Below are 15036 nucleotides of genomic sequence, written 5' to 3'. Positions count from 1 at the left end.
TGGAGGAAAGGCGGGAGTGGGGAGTTATGATAGAGACGTTTAAATACCTATGTAATGTAAATGCGCATGAGTCGAGCCTCTTTAATTTGAAAGGAAGCTCTGCAATGAGAAGGCATAGGATGAAGTTAAGAGGTGATAGGCTCCGGAGTAATCTAAGGAAGTACTTTTTCACAGAAAGAGTGGTAGATGCTTGGAACAGTCTCCCAGAAGAGGTGGTGGAGACAGAGAGTGTGTCTGAATTCAAAAAGACCTGGGATAGGCACGTAGGATCTCTCAGAGAGAGAAAAAGATAATGGTTACTGAGGATGGGCAGACTAGATGGGCCATTTGGCATTTATCTGCTATCATGTTTCTATGTATTGGCTAGGAAGGGATTTTATTGTCCAGGAATGATTGAGATATAAAACCCTGGATTATATTTAAAAAAAATTGCCCAAAATTGGGCATAGATTCCAGATATGTGCACAAAATAATTAGTTAATGGGCTCTAATGATTTAATTATTGGAGTTAATAAGCACTTAATTGACCCTAATTTTTAATTTGTGTGCAATCCTGTAACAATGAGCTCCTAAATTGGATCATGTGCAACTCAAAAGGGGTCATGGCCTTGGAAGGGCATAAGCCAGTCAGGGGCATTTACATAAAAGATGCAGGCAATGTTACAGAATAGTGGGAATCCATGCCCAACTTGTGCGCCAGGATTTACCCCAGGTTTCAGTTCATATAAATCCTTGTGCCCAAAGTTGAGCGTAGAATTTAGTGCTCATTTTTTTCTATAAAAAAAAATGCTCATCCCAGAGTTCCCTTTATAGAATAGTATTGAGCACTTTATAGAATTTCCCCCCAAATGTAGAAAACATTTTCTGTGGCACATTCACCCCACGATGTAAGCAGTGGGATAAGTTCTAAAAGTTAGGGGATCATCATCCCTTCCTCTTACAACTATGAGGGCTGATTGAAAAGTAATTAAACTGGGTTGGGGTTTGTTTGTTTGTTTTTTATTCAGAATCAGATGATTCCACAGGATCTGAACTTTTTTTCTTTTTCAAAGTAGCATCATTCACATTCAATACATTTTTCCAGCATTTCAAAAATGATTCAAAGACATGCAGTAGACTGTTTTGCGACATCATTTATAAGGCCGCGGTTGTGGCATTTTTCACGTCATCATCTAAAGAGAACTTCCAGCTGCGCAGTTGGTTTGGTTTTTTTTCCAGGGTTTGGAATTTCAAGAGTTTCATTACCGCTCTTCCCAAGATTAACACAAAATTCAATCACACAACCTCTGGGGTACTCTCACAGACACGTCTTCCTCATCTGCCATAAAGAAACATACAAAGTTCTTCCTCTTGCTGTGACCCAATGATGAAGACTATGGCAGTCCAGCTGCAGGTTCAGAAACGTCAGTGTATGTATGAGCTTTACAAGAAGCAGCACAGGGTTGCCACATCTACTTCTTGGAAAGAAAAACAGAGGCAGTCTTGTTACTTTTCAATCAGCCTTTGTAGATTAAAAGAATTCCAGCTATTATTCAGACTTAAATTACCTTTCTCTTTTTTAATACCAGACAACTACACAGCAATTGTGCACAGGGCTTCTAGCTATTTTTAAAGAATAATCAGACTGAGATCGTCCTGTGCCTCTAACTACAAGACTATGGCCCTTTTTTTAAATCAATAAATACAACTAACGGGTAGTATATTCCACTCCATTGTAGGGGAATCCCTCCATTTAGCAGCGAATCATATTCAGCTGAGTAAATGAATAAATAAATAAACTCAGGGGACAAAGGCCTCAGAGATTGGAGCCATACGCAAAGTCATTTTATAGACTCACTGATTTGGCGTATTTAAACAATTCTGCTCCTCGGTTCAGTTATTGGCCAAAAAACCTGCCTGTTTAACTTTCAAAACCCTATATGGTATCCTCCCTCCCTTTATCCCTCTTTCTTGGAATTCCTCAAACCCTAATACCACCAGATCCTCCCACAAATTAAAACTATCCTTCCCCTCGCTAAAAGGCATTTCCCACACAGGAAAGCTAGGGACCTCCCTCCACTTCAAAATCACTGAGCTCTGGAACAACCTTACCTCCCCTTTTTGGAACTTGAGCTCTCTCCAAGTTTTCCGCAAACATCTGAAAACCTGGCTTTTCTCAAAAAATGTAAGTCTCCCTCCAACTTAGGAATCAAGGAAACTCTTATATCTTGGCATCCCAAGTCCTCTAAATTTTCTTCACACTTCTACCTCTAACCCTCTGTTGTACTTCCTTCCTATTTCTCCTACTGTAAACTGCGTCGAGCTCTACGAACGTGGAGATGATGCGGTATACAAACCTAAGGATTAGATTAGATTAGATTATTTTTTTATTTTTTGTTATTTTTGTACTTATCTTATGTTTGTTTATCTTTAATTTCACAGCAGGAAACCCCAACAGAAAGTACCAACAGATTAAAAAGATAATTTATCTTATTATTTTTTTGCAATTTAACATTCCTCCATGCTATTCAAAAAGAAAGCCAGGGCCAAATCAATGAGTCTATAAAACGACTGCGTATGGCTCCAGTCTCTGAGGCCTTTTTCCCTTGAATTTATTTATTTATTCATTTACTCAGATGAATGTGATTCACTGCTTAATGGAGGGATTCCCCTACAATAGAGTGTATTTATTATTTGGACCACGGTAGCAAGTGCTATGCGGAAAATGCACTTAAGCCCATCAATCCCTATGAGCTTCGGTGCATTTACCGCACTGTTTGGCTTGATAAAAGAGATCCTGTGTCTTGCAACAGAGGATCCAGATTAGAATCGTCCACCCATTAGGGATGATCAGGGCAATGGCATACCTCATGTATTTGACACCAGGGGCCAATGATTTTTTAATACCCCCTCTATATTAAAAAATTAATTGCAAAAGGAGCCCTTAACCTTTTTGAAGATATGTGTTAGTAATTGAATTATACATTTCCCCCTTTTAATTTTATTTTATGTAATTCTTAGGTATATAGTCTCGCTTCTTTTAATTGTTAACTGTTTAGATGTGTGAGGTGGAAGCTGTTATATTTCTTTATAAGTCCTCCAGGAGACAGCAAAATACCTACTGTACCAAAAAGTAACTTGCATTGAGTTATTACTGAGAAAGGTGTGATATTAATCCAGATCCAAAATCCAGTACCAGGCATATTGTTAATACAAAACATCACTTAAGGTCAATAGAGAAATTTTAACACTCCATAAGCAGTAACTTCTGCCCCTCTCCTTTTCATGCAGCATCTGCCCTTTCTCTTTCAACCCCTTCCATCCAGCATTTGTCCTGTTTCACTTCCCTTTCCTTCATCAAGCCTCTGACCCTCTCTCTCTTTTCTATGCAGCAAGCTTCTGCCCCTCTTTCTTTTCCATGCATCATTTGACCTTTCCCTCTCTCTCTCTCCCTCCCATCCAGTGTCTGCCCTTGGTACGCTACTGCCCCACCCCATGGTCTGGCATCTCTGTCTCCTTCCCTTCCTTCTCTCTCTCCCCTCCTCCTGTAGTTTGGCATTTCTCCTCTGCTTCCCTTCCCTCCCCTCTCCTCCCCTGTGGTCTGGCATATCTCTCTCCTCTCCCTTCCCTTCCTTGATCTTCCTTCTTCTTTCCTTCCTCCTTCCCTCCCTCCCAATTTGGCAGCTTTCTCCTTTGCCTCTCCCTCCCCCCAATCAGGTGTGACATTTCTCCCCCTCTCCCTGTTGGATGGGCACCTCTCTCCCTTTTCTCCTCCAGGTTGCCGCTGACAACCTTCAGGCTGCCAACAGTATCAATCAGCTGAGCATGCTGCCTTTGGTGCCCCCGGAAGCTTTCAAGTTTAAAGTTTATTAAAATTTTGATAAAATGCCAATCATGAATTCTAAGCATTGTACAATAAAAGAATGGGGAAACAATTAAAATACAAATTAAAATAAAAATTTCATAATGTTCAGAAACATAATACCTATAGACATAACATACGATAAAACAAAAGTAGGGAGAAGTACAATATTTAAAGTAAAGGAGAACAAATAAGGAAAAAACAAAACGGGGATGGAAGGACAATGTTCTGAATATAGAGAAAAAAAAAGATTAATCAGAAGGCTAAAAAAGCTTACGAGATCAAAGGGCTGGCTCAGCTTTCATAGATGTCTTTGAAAAGGAAGCACTTTAGGCTTCCTTTGAATTTGTCTAGATTACTTTCTGTCCTTAAATAGGTAGGTAAAGAGTTCCAGATTGTGGGTGCAGTATCAGCGAATGAGGTGTCCTGGCGTGTACTGATAATCTTTAAAGAAGGAACATGAAGCATTCTAGGCAGATCATATGGGATGAGAGGCTTGTGGATGAAAGCGGGTTCTTTGGTATTTTGAGCTTTGAAAGCAAGAATGGCAATTTTATAAGTGATTCTGTGCGGAACAGGTAACCAGTGAGCGTTCTTAAGCAGGGGAGTTACATGATCAAATTTCTTCATATTTGTGATAATTTTAATAGCGGTGTTTTGAATAAGTTGGAGACGGCGGATGTCTTTTTGGCATATGCCTTTATATAATGAGTAAACAAAAAAAAAACAAAAAAAAAACTCTGTGGAGTGACGATGTTCCCAAATGGACTTTATTTGAAAGTATCAAAGTTCCAAAGGTACACTAAAATCATCCACATAAAATAATTCCATCCACATAAAAGTAAATCATCCACATAAGAGCCTTAAAGGACCTAGTCCGCTAGGGATACAGGACCGAACATGGTCCACGTTTCGACAAAAAGTCTTCTTCAGGGGTCCCTTAAGGTCCTTTAAGGCTCTTATGTGGATGATTTACTTTTATGTGGATGGAATTATTTTATGTGGATGATTTTAGTGTACCTTTGGAACTTTGATACTTTCAAATAAAGTCCATTTGGGAACATCGTCACTCCACAGAGTTTTTTTGGTTTTCTCTGGATTTTCTTCTTTGTGGATATTTTGGGGTCAATTCCTTTTGTTTTTTGTTTATATAATGAGTTGCAGTAGTCGAGCTTAGATATGATAAGGGAATAAATCAGAATATTGAGAGAATGAGAGTCCAGAATTTTAGCTAATGATCTAATCATTCTAAGTTTAAAGAAGCAATTTTTTTTTTTACTACTGCACTAATTTGGGACATGTAAGAAAGTTTACTGTCTATTCATTATTCATAAGATTTTGACTGAATCAACAATGAAAATAGGGATGCCATTAATGGAGACAGGGGCTACAAGTTGAATATTGTTTTTCCAAGGAAAGAAAAGACAGTGAGTTTTAGAGATGCTGAGCGAGAGCATGTTTTCACATAGCCAATTGTTAGTCTTATCTAATTTTGTGTTGAGAAGATTGATGTTTGTGGGGGCCGATGCGTCAATGGGGTAGATGAGCTGAATGTCGTCAGCATATGCAAAAGCAGTGAAACCAATGGATTGACGTAATGTTAGTAAAGGGGCCAGATAAATGTTAAAGAGAATGGGGGACAGTATAGATCCCTGAGGAATCCCAAAGTTGTTTTTGAATGGTGAAAATGTGATATTATTGAATGAGACAGTAGAGGTGCGATCAGAGAAATATGAGTTGAACCATTCAAGGATTTGTTCAGAGAAGCCCATTGCAGCTCATCTTTGAAGTAGGAGTTGATGATCTATTGTATCAAAGGTAGCGGAAAGTAGTACTGCCTGATTCAGAAAAAATATTTCGATTCGATTTGATTCAGCCTATTGAATCGATTTTTTCGATTCGATTTGATTCGATTTTCCTGCCCAATTTGGTTTTTTTCCAAACATCCTTGTGAGTTTATTTTATAGCCTCTTCACCCCCTTTGCCCTCTCCTACCCACACTGGTCCTGTGGTGTAAACAAAATAAACAAACAAAAAAGACTTTTCCTTTCTCTGTTAAATCCTAGCTCACGTTCGCAGTCTAATACCAGCTCTGGCAGAATACAAATTTCAAATCTGACACATTGTAATCACAAAGCAGAAAATTAAATTTTTTTTTACCTTTTGTTGTCTGATCATTTTTCAAATCACGTTGGTCCCAGGCTCTACAACAAACATCTTCTGATAACTTGCTTGCCAGGGTCTCTTGCCCATTTGTTGTTTTCTTCTTTCTCTGTGGTAACCATCCAGCTTCCATTTCTCTCCTCTCCTCCCCTTCCATTTCCCTTCCCTTCCCTGGAGGTCTGGCATCTTTCCTTTTTTCCGCCTCTATTCCCATAGCTGCAGCAATGGACTCCATCATACCCAGATCCACCATCTCTGCTTTTCTCAACTACCCTTTCATGCAGCATCTCTCCCTCCTTCCCTCCCCTTTCTTTTTCTAACTACCCTCCTATCCAGTATCTCTATCCCCCCCCCCACACACACACCATCCCTTGTCCAACTTCTCTCCTTTTCTGTTCCTTCCCTCCTTAAATCCCATTGTCCGCCATCTCTCTCCCATTATTTTTTCTATCCCTCCCCATCTCCCCTCTTCATGATCTCCCCAAGTCCATCTCCCCTTTCCACCATCCATCTTCCCTCCTCCACCAAGTTTATTTCTCCCATTCATCTTCTCCCCATCTCTCCTCCAGTCCACCAACTCCCCCAAGTCCATCTCCCCTCTCCCGCCATCTACCTTTATTTTGACGTTACAACGTGTTGCCGGTGGCGGTAATTATTTAGCGATCCACTCCTTGCATCTTCTTTCCACTGCATCCCACCCTCAGTGAAAACTTCCTGTTTCTGCTTGGGCGGCCTAATGGAGAGAAGACGCCCAGAGTAGCGGCAGGGTAGTGAATTGCATTCGCTACCGCTGCTTGTTCCTGGCCAGGGAGGAGAAATACTGTAAAATCTATCATTACATATTAAGGGCATGTATGTATTCAGAAGACAAATGCTGAGCCCAGAAATACCTTCATATAAGGCTATTTCCCTTTTAAAGTTAAAAATGATTTTACATTTCGAACTGAAAGCTCAGATCCCTTATCACGTTCAATACATGCCTCCCTTCATCTTGTTTAGAGAACAGCTTTGAGTGGACTCCACCATGTGCGGGCGAAGAAAGTGCAGTCAACCCACTCTGTGCCTTAGAGGCTTTGTGGAGGTCAGAGGGAGCTGTGTGGGGGGGGGAGGCCCTTATCCGCTGTGCAGCTGGTGGATGTTTGAATATCCCTGGTCCTGCCTGTTCTCGGCTCCTTTCTGCATTGAGCCCTGATGATCTGCTTGTCGTTCCTTCCTGTTCCTCCATCAGACTGGAATGAAGCTTGGGCGGGAAGGAGAGAGCCTTGCTGCTGCCGATCTGCACGCTGAGACCCGTTCGGGATTTCCCTCTGCCACCAGAGTCCTTGCTTCGATGTAACTTCCGGTTTTGCAAGTTTTATTTTGAAGACGAGCATAAGAATTTTGTATGTAGTGCGATGTGAGACTGGTAGCCAATGCAATTCTTGGAGAAGGGGAGTGATGTGGTTGTATTTCCTGGCTTTATAGATAAATTTGATGAGCTGTAAGCGACGTATTTCTTTTTGTGTGATTCTGTGATATAAGGAATTGCAATAATCAAGGTGAGAGATAATCAATGAGTGAATTAGGGTTTCAATGGAGGTGGTTTCGAGAACTGAGGTTATGGAACGAATGAGATGAAGTTTATAAAAGCATCTCTGCCCAGTGACAGTCCTCGTGCAGGGTGCACTCTATAGCCTGCCTGAGATAGACCCTACATATCAGGACTGGTGTAGATGTATGGAAGAGGGGCCCAAAGCTTTCCAGAAGCCTTCTTCAGCTGTGGACATGCTTGGGGGTCCTATAGCATGAGGCCCAGGGCAATTGTCCCATTTGCATCCCCCTCCCACCCACCCTCCAACACCAGCCTTGCTAAGTATTGCATTTAGAAGTTGCTGTTGTGCAATTCTGGGATTCCCCACTCCAATCCATAGGGTCTGTAAGTGCTGTCTCCCCAGAATCTCCAGCCCTACTTTCTGGTAAACAGAAGACTTGACCTGAGAATCAACCCAGATGACAGCCCCTGTCATTCTTTAAGATGCCCAAGTCTTATCTTTCTCCAACCTTCTAGCAAATATCTTCTTGCCAAATACTGATTAACTTCCTGAAGTATAAATACATTTCCGTTATGATATTTGATTGACTCTGTTTTCAAAAGACCTTTTGCCTTCAACACACAATGGAAAATCCCTTTAGTAGTAGAGCTTGCAGGTCAGGGAATGGAAGTGATTGCCAAAATGCAGTGTGAAACTAGATAAATCATTACAAGTAATTTGTACTTTTTCTTGCACTGAGACATAATCTGATTGCTTGACTTAAAATGAATGATTTCCTGCTATTTAGAAATACAATTAAATTGGTGTTTGTTCTATTTCTACCCTAACTAAAACAGACAAAAAATAAATAAAAACAAATTCTGAAAACAGGCAGGGCCAGATTTAAACAGGTGGCAAAATGGTAAGGCAACAAAAAGGGGTCCTTTTACAAAAACTGAACATGTGCTAATGTCCCTTAGCGCACACCAAGCTTTAGCAAAAAGGCACCTCAGTATGCTGCCGCAATTTTAAAACAGTGTCTCTTGGATCTAAGGATTTTATTTATTGCAGCTTCAGGACAGGAAAAAAAAAATTCCATTAAAAAAACTGGTGCAAAAAAACTACAGGACTTTTGCCTCATTCCTAGATGTAGCACTTTTGATCACAAAATGTTTTGCATCAAGAGATTTTTTTAAAATTATTGTTGACAATGATATTTTTGTCTTCCTGCAGTTGCAGGAAATTCAGTCCTTGGTCAAGAGAAGTACTTATTTTCAAATGTTGTAAACATGTTGACTCAGGGATTAATTGCATTTTTTTTTTTTTAACCCACTACTTGAATGATCCTTAGTTTTAAGACAAATGAATATTTGGGTAAAATATTAACAATCGCCTACCCCAAATGATTGATGTACTGCATTTCTTAAATATGTTTGTGTTCTGAAACTCAAGATTGTCAATGCCAAATGTTAAACTGAGGAGTGAAGTCATTTCTGTCTTTTGTGCCTTTAAGAATCTTCTTCCGAGTGAATAAATTAAAGCACTTTATAACTACTTCTTCCTGATAGTGGTACTGGCTGATTTTGCTTAGTTTTGAAAAGAGAGTTACAGAGACGCTGCAGCATAAAACAGCCGGAAGAGAATGATAGACATTTCAATGTTTATTTAGAATGGATCTGGATAGGGTTACCATACGCTCCAGAAAAAGGACGGATTGAGACATCCGGGTTTTACTTCCAGGGAAAGCAATGGAAGTAAAACCCGGATGTTTCAATCCATCCTTCTTTTTCTGGAGTCATATGGTAACCCTAGAACTGGATCTGGAATGAAATATCTTTCACTTGAGGCTTGTGATCTTTACTTGAATTTTAAACTTCCACTTCACAAGAACTCTCTACAACTGAGGAGGCCTGAAGTACACAGGTTGGGAGTGGGTTGGGGATATTTCTGTCATTGTGGCAGCAGAGATCCATTTTTGGTTGTAGGAGCCAAGCTCTCTAAATGCTGATGCTTTGTTGGGCAAAATATAAGCAGGGCCCTAACACCAGTGACTCACCCCATTCTGGTGCCTATGATTGTAAAGTGTATGGGACGGTACATAGACAAAACTGCCGAAGACAAAGGCGCGTGCCGACAACTGAGCGCAAGATGGAAGCGCGCACCGAAGAAAAAGAGTGTTTTTAGGGGCTCCAACGGGGGTTTTTGTTGTGGAACCCTCCCCACTTTACTTAATACAGATCGCGGTGGCGTTGTGGAGGGTTTGGGGAGTTGTAACCACCCTCATTATACTGGAAACTTAACTGTTTCCCTGTTTTTTAGGGAAAAAGTAAAGTTTTCAGTAAAATGTGGGGGGTTACAACCCCCCAACCCCCCCCAACCCCCCCACAAGGCGGCGCGATCTGTATAAAGTAAAGTGGGGGGTTCCCCCAACACCCCCCGTCGGAGCCCTTTAAAACCATCATTTTCTTCAGTGCCCACCTCCACATTGCGCTCAGTTGTCTGCGCGCGCCTTTGTCCCGGTGCGCTTTTGACCCGACACCATATGGGACTTCATATACTGCTTTTTCTCTGTGGTTATAATTAAAGTTTCAAGTTTCAAGTTTAATAATGATTTGATTTATCGCTTAATCCAAATTCTAAGCGATTAACATATTGATAAAATTACAATGCAAGGGGAATAATACAATAAATAAGACTGACAAAATTATTAACAAATTTGATAAGACAAGAAACATAAGGGAGAAGATGGGAAAGAATTACAATATATTTAAAAGATAAAGAGACAAATAAGGAGGGCACATAAGGAAAGGGGGAAAGAAAAAAAAAATATATAAAAAATATAAACCCCCTTTTTTTTTTTTTTTCTTCTTTTTCTTTTAAATTTAAATTTACTTCAATAAAAGTTTGGAAAGAAAAAATGATATTGATTCAAAGACAAAATTATTAATTTATAAAGGCATCTTTAAAGAGAAAACTCTTCAGTTTACCTTTAAATTTTTCTATATTGGTTTCTTCCCTTAAATGATTAGGGAGAGAATTCCAGGTTTGGGGAGCTGTAACTGAAAAAATTAACTGTCGTCAGGTATTTATAATTTTAAGGGAAGGAATCGTTAGTAGATGTTGTTCAGCGGATCTTAATGTTCTATTCGCCGTGTATGGGATCAATAACTTGTAAATAAAAGCTGGGGTTTTAAAGAGAAGAGATTTAAATGTAAGCAGACATAGTTTATATGTTACCCGATGTGTAACTGGAAGCCAATGGGCTTCCCTAAGAAGCGGTGTTACGTGGTCGAACTTCTTTGCTTTAAAAATGAGTTTAATGGACGTATTTTGAATGATCTGTAGACGTTTGATTTCCTTTTGAGCTATCCCGTTATACAGAGCGTTACAGTAATCTATTTTGGAAATAACGAGAGAGTGGATAAGAGTTTTGAGAGACTTAGCACAAAGAAATTGGGAAACAGAACGAATTTGTCGGAGTCTAAAGAAAGAGGATTTGACAATATTACTGATGTGGTCGTGAAAAGAGAGTTTATGATCAAATGTAACACCTAAGATTTTAATGTTATAGACTTCTTGCAACGGAACACCCTTGATTGTAATTGGAAGGTTAAGTTTTAAGTTATCTTTCCAGGGAAAGAGCATAATATTTGATTTATTGATATTCAGTGCTAGTCTATTATTATTTAGCCATTGTGATATTTTTTCAAGTTTCATATTTATTGTTGGTATGTCCAAAGGGTTATTGGTATCTATGGGATGTAATAGTTGAATATCATCGGCGTAAGCATAAACATTGAAGCCGATGGATTGACACAGAGTAAGTAATGGGGCGAGAAAGATATTGAATAGAAGTGGAGATAGTATAGATCCTTGAGGCACACCGTATGTTGTGGTAAAATTATTAGAAGTTTCGTTATTAAATGACACAGATGAAGTACGATCAGAGAAATAGGATTGAAACCAAGATAAGACCTGGTCTGTGACACCAATAGATTGTAGCCTATTTAGTAAGAGCTCATGGTCGATCGTATCAAAGGCGGCTGAAAGGTCTATAGAAATTAAAAGAACTGACTGGTGGTGATCCAAGAAATATTGTATGGATGTGGTCATACCTAATAGTGAGTATTCTGTGGAATGGTGTTGCCTAAAGCCTGTCTGATTTGGGTGCAAGATGTTAGTTTTTTCAATGAAATCTGACATTTGATTAAACACCACCTTCTCAGTTAATTTTGATAGGAATGGGATGTTGGCTATTGGTCAATAGTTTGATATATCTTCAATACTAATTTTTCAGTCTTTAATGATAGGACGAATAATTGATTCTTTCCAGAGTTTTGGCATAAGACTTTGTTTTAAACTTTCACTAACTAGTGTAAGGATTGCTGGACCAAAGATCTTAAAGTAACGCTTAAGGAGAAAAGGTGGTATAGAGTCTGCCAGGGAACCTTTTATATTAATGGATTTGATGAGAATTTTGATCTCTGTCAAATTTGGGATTTTGAAATAAGAGCATTTTGAGGAAAGTGAACTGGGTTCTGTTTGTTCTTGGTCGAATTTAACAGGTTGATTTGTGGTGAAAGTTGACCTAATCTTATTAATTTTATCGATAAAATATGTTGAAAGTTCCTGAGCAGTAAGTTTAGGTTCCTCGTCATGACTTTTTCGCTTACTAGAATATGAGATTGAGTTTAATATTCGATAGAGGGCCGAGGAGTTTGTGGCTTTCAAAATTTGAGCCGAGTAAAATTTTGTTTTTGCATGATTTATTTTTGATTTGTAAAATTTAGAATGTTCTTTAAAGCAGTTTGCATATTTTAGACAGCTACTAATTTTGTACCTGGGGCAGTCAAGTGTTAAGTGACTTGCCCACAGTCACAAGGAGCTGCAGTAGGAATCAATTTCAAAACTCACAACCTCAGAGTGCTGAGGCAGCTGCTGTAACAATTAGGCCTCTCCTCCACTCCATGTGATGCAGAGATGTCGTTACCCAGTTTAGAGAGACTTTTTGATCAGTCATGGTTTTGAACCTACATACTAAAGTACTGTGGCATTTGTAGTTCCTGATTCTATCTATTGAAAGTTCTAGAATGCATTATGATAGGATTAGGGCTACCAGACATCCGGGGAAACCCAGATATGTCCAGGGTCCTGGATGGACTTTCCAAAACCTGGCAGAGTGTCTGGGTTTTGGAATGCCCTGATGAGCTCCGGCCGCATCTGGAGGGCCTCTGAGCATGCACAGATGATGTTACACACATCTGCGCATGCTCTAGATCAGTGGTCTCAAACTCAAACCCTTTGCAGGGCCACATTTTGGATTTGTAGGTACTTGGAGGGCCACAGAAATAAATAGTTAATGTCTTATTAAAGAAATGACAATTTTGCATGAGGTAAAACTCTTTATAGTTTATAAATCCTTTTGTCTATGTCTTAATAATAATATTGTCATTTAAAACTAAAGAGACATATGATCAAGAAACTGTTTTATTTTACTTTTGTGATTATGATAAACATACCGAGGGCCTCAAAATAGTACGTGGCCCCCGGGCCGCGTGTTTGAGACCACTGCTCTAGATCCTCCAGACATGGCCGGAGCTTGTTGGGGAAGAAGAAAGGAGGTTTGTGGGAGTGGGAATGGAGGCTCAACTGGGAGGGGCTGGGGTAGAATGGGGCGAAGCTGAAGGCAGAACTGGGCAGGCTGGAGGTGGAGCCACGTGTCTGGGTTTTGGTGGCCCAAATAATGGTAACCTTAGATAGGGTTAACAGAAATCCAAGACCTGCCCAGAATCTCCCTCCTGGAACTGGGTAATTGGCAGCTCTGGCAATGGCTTTCTGAACCCTCATTGTGCCTAAAGAGGCCACAGCATTAGAATTTGGAGAATCACTGTCACAGAGATGTTAACTCTTTATGTGACCTGGGCACTGTTTCCATTTTGGATTTTCATCTTTGAAAGAGCACAGCTATTCTGTTGTGTTCTGCTTAAAGGGAGATTAAGCTCCACAGTGTTCTGCTATAGGCTATAGGCGCCAACATTTGAAAATGAGTGGGAGTGCCTAACACAGTACAAAGTATCACCTCCCTCTGCACAATGAAGGAGTGGGCTCAATATTGGGGATGCTCAGCACCCACAGAACTGGCTTCTGTGCTGTAGGCCCTAAACAAGAGAACTCAACCACTAGATCTGATTCTCAAGTTCCTACTTGTTAGTACCAATCGAGAATGTTGGGTCTATTAGTATTTATCACAAATACCAAGGAGGAGCCAGGAATAAAATAAAAACGTTAATAAAATACAAGTGTCATAGACTTGTCTGTTTTTTTTCCTGCACACCATTCATCAAGGTTGAGCAGTCACTAATGGTATGAGCAGTTTTTTAATGGGACTCCTGAGGAGGGCATAAAACTGCTGAAACATGGACCGTGTTGGGTCTCCTGTATATCCTGTGACATCTGGATTTGTATTTTATTAATGTTTTTTATTTTATTCCTGGTTCCTCCTTGGTATTTGTGGCTTCTTCCACTTTTTGCGTTTCTTGGCCCTTTGTGTGGTTCCCCCCCCCCCTTTTTTTTTGTCTATTAGTATTTACCTCAATTAGGGCACCTTTTAGAAAGCCATGGTAGCAACTTTCCCGCAGCACATGCAGCAAAGTCCATTCAGTTCCTATAAGCTTCATTATATTTGCCACAGGAGAATCGCTACTACAGCTTTATAAAAGGAGCCCTTAAGGCAGTGGTTCTTAAGCCTGTCCTGGGGGACCCTCAGCCAGTCGGTTCTTCAAGGTATCCCTAATGAATATGCATGAGGCAGATTTGCATATAATAGAGGTGACAGGCATGCAAGTCTGCTTCGTGCATATTCATTAGGGATATCTTGAAAACCTGACTGACTGGGGGGGTCCCCTAGGACAGGTTTAAAAAACACCACTTAAAGCATTAAGCCCCGGATTCTATATAGGCCACCAAAACTTGGGTGCCTAAATCGGGATGTGTACAGAAATGATTCAATTAGATGCTAACAATTATTGGTGATAATTGGCACTAATTAGGATTTGCGTGTGGATCTGCCTATGTGCTACTCTATAATACTACTACTATAATGCTACTCTATAATATATATACATACTATTCCCAGGATCAAAACTGAATCTTTAAGAAAGCAGGTTTTAAAAATACATTCTTCAAATCATTCATCAAACCATTTTTACTAAATTTAGAATATATCAAGAGTTTAATCAAAACTTCAGAGGTGTCACTCTAGGCTCAGCTATCCTCTCATTGCCAAGAGATTTACACACCAACCTCCTCATGAGTTTTGAATAAAAGCCTTATTTTTAGATTTAGTTTTAATTCCCTTAAATATAGTAAAACTTGTGAAAATATAAATACTTTAGTATAAATCTTTATCCCAAACCCCTCATTACTTTTTTATAAGGGTGAATAAATTACTTATCTTAATCAAAGAGCTTAAACACATTCTGTCTGTCGGCCCAAAACGTGTTTAAGCTGTTTGATTAAGAT

Source organism: Geotrypetes seraphini, chromosome 13 (assembly GCF_902459505.1).
Source record: "Geotrypetes seraphini chromosome 13, aGeoSer1.1, whole genome shotgun sequence".
NCBI lineage: Eukaryota > Metazoa > Chordata > Amphibia > Gymnophiona > Dermophiidae > Geotrypetes > Geotrypetes seraphini.
Note: the sequence above shows the minus strand (reverse complement) of the source record.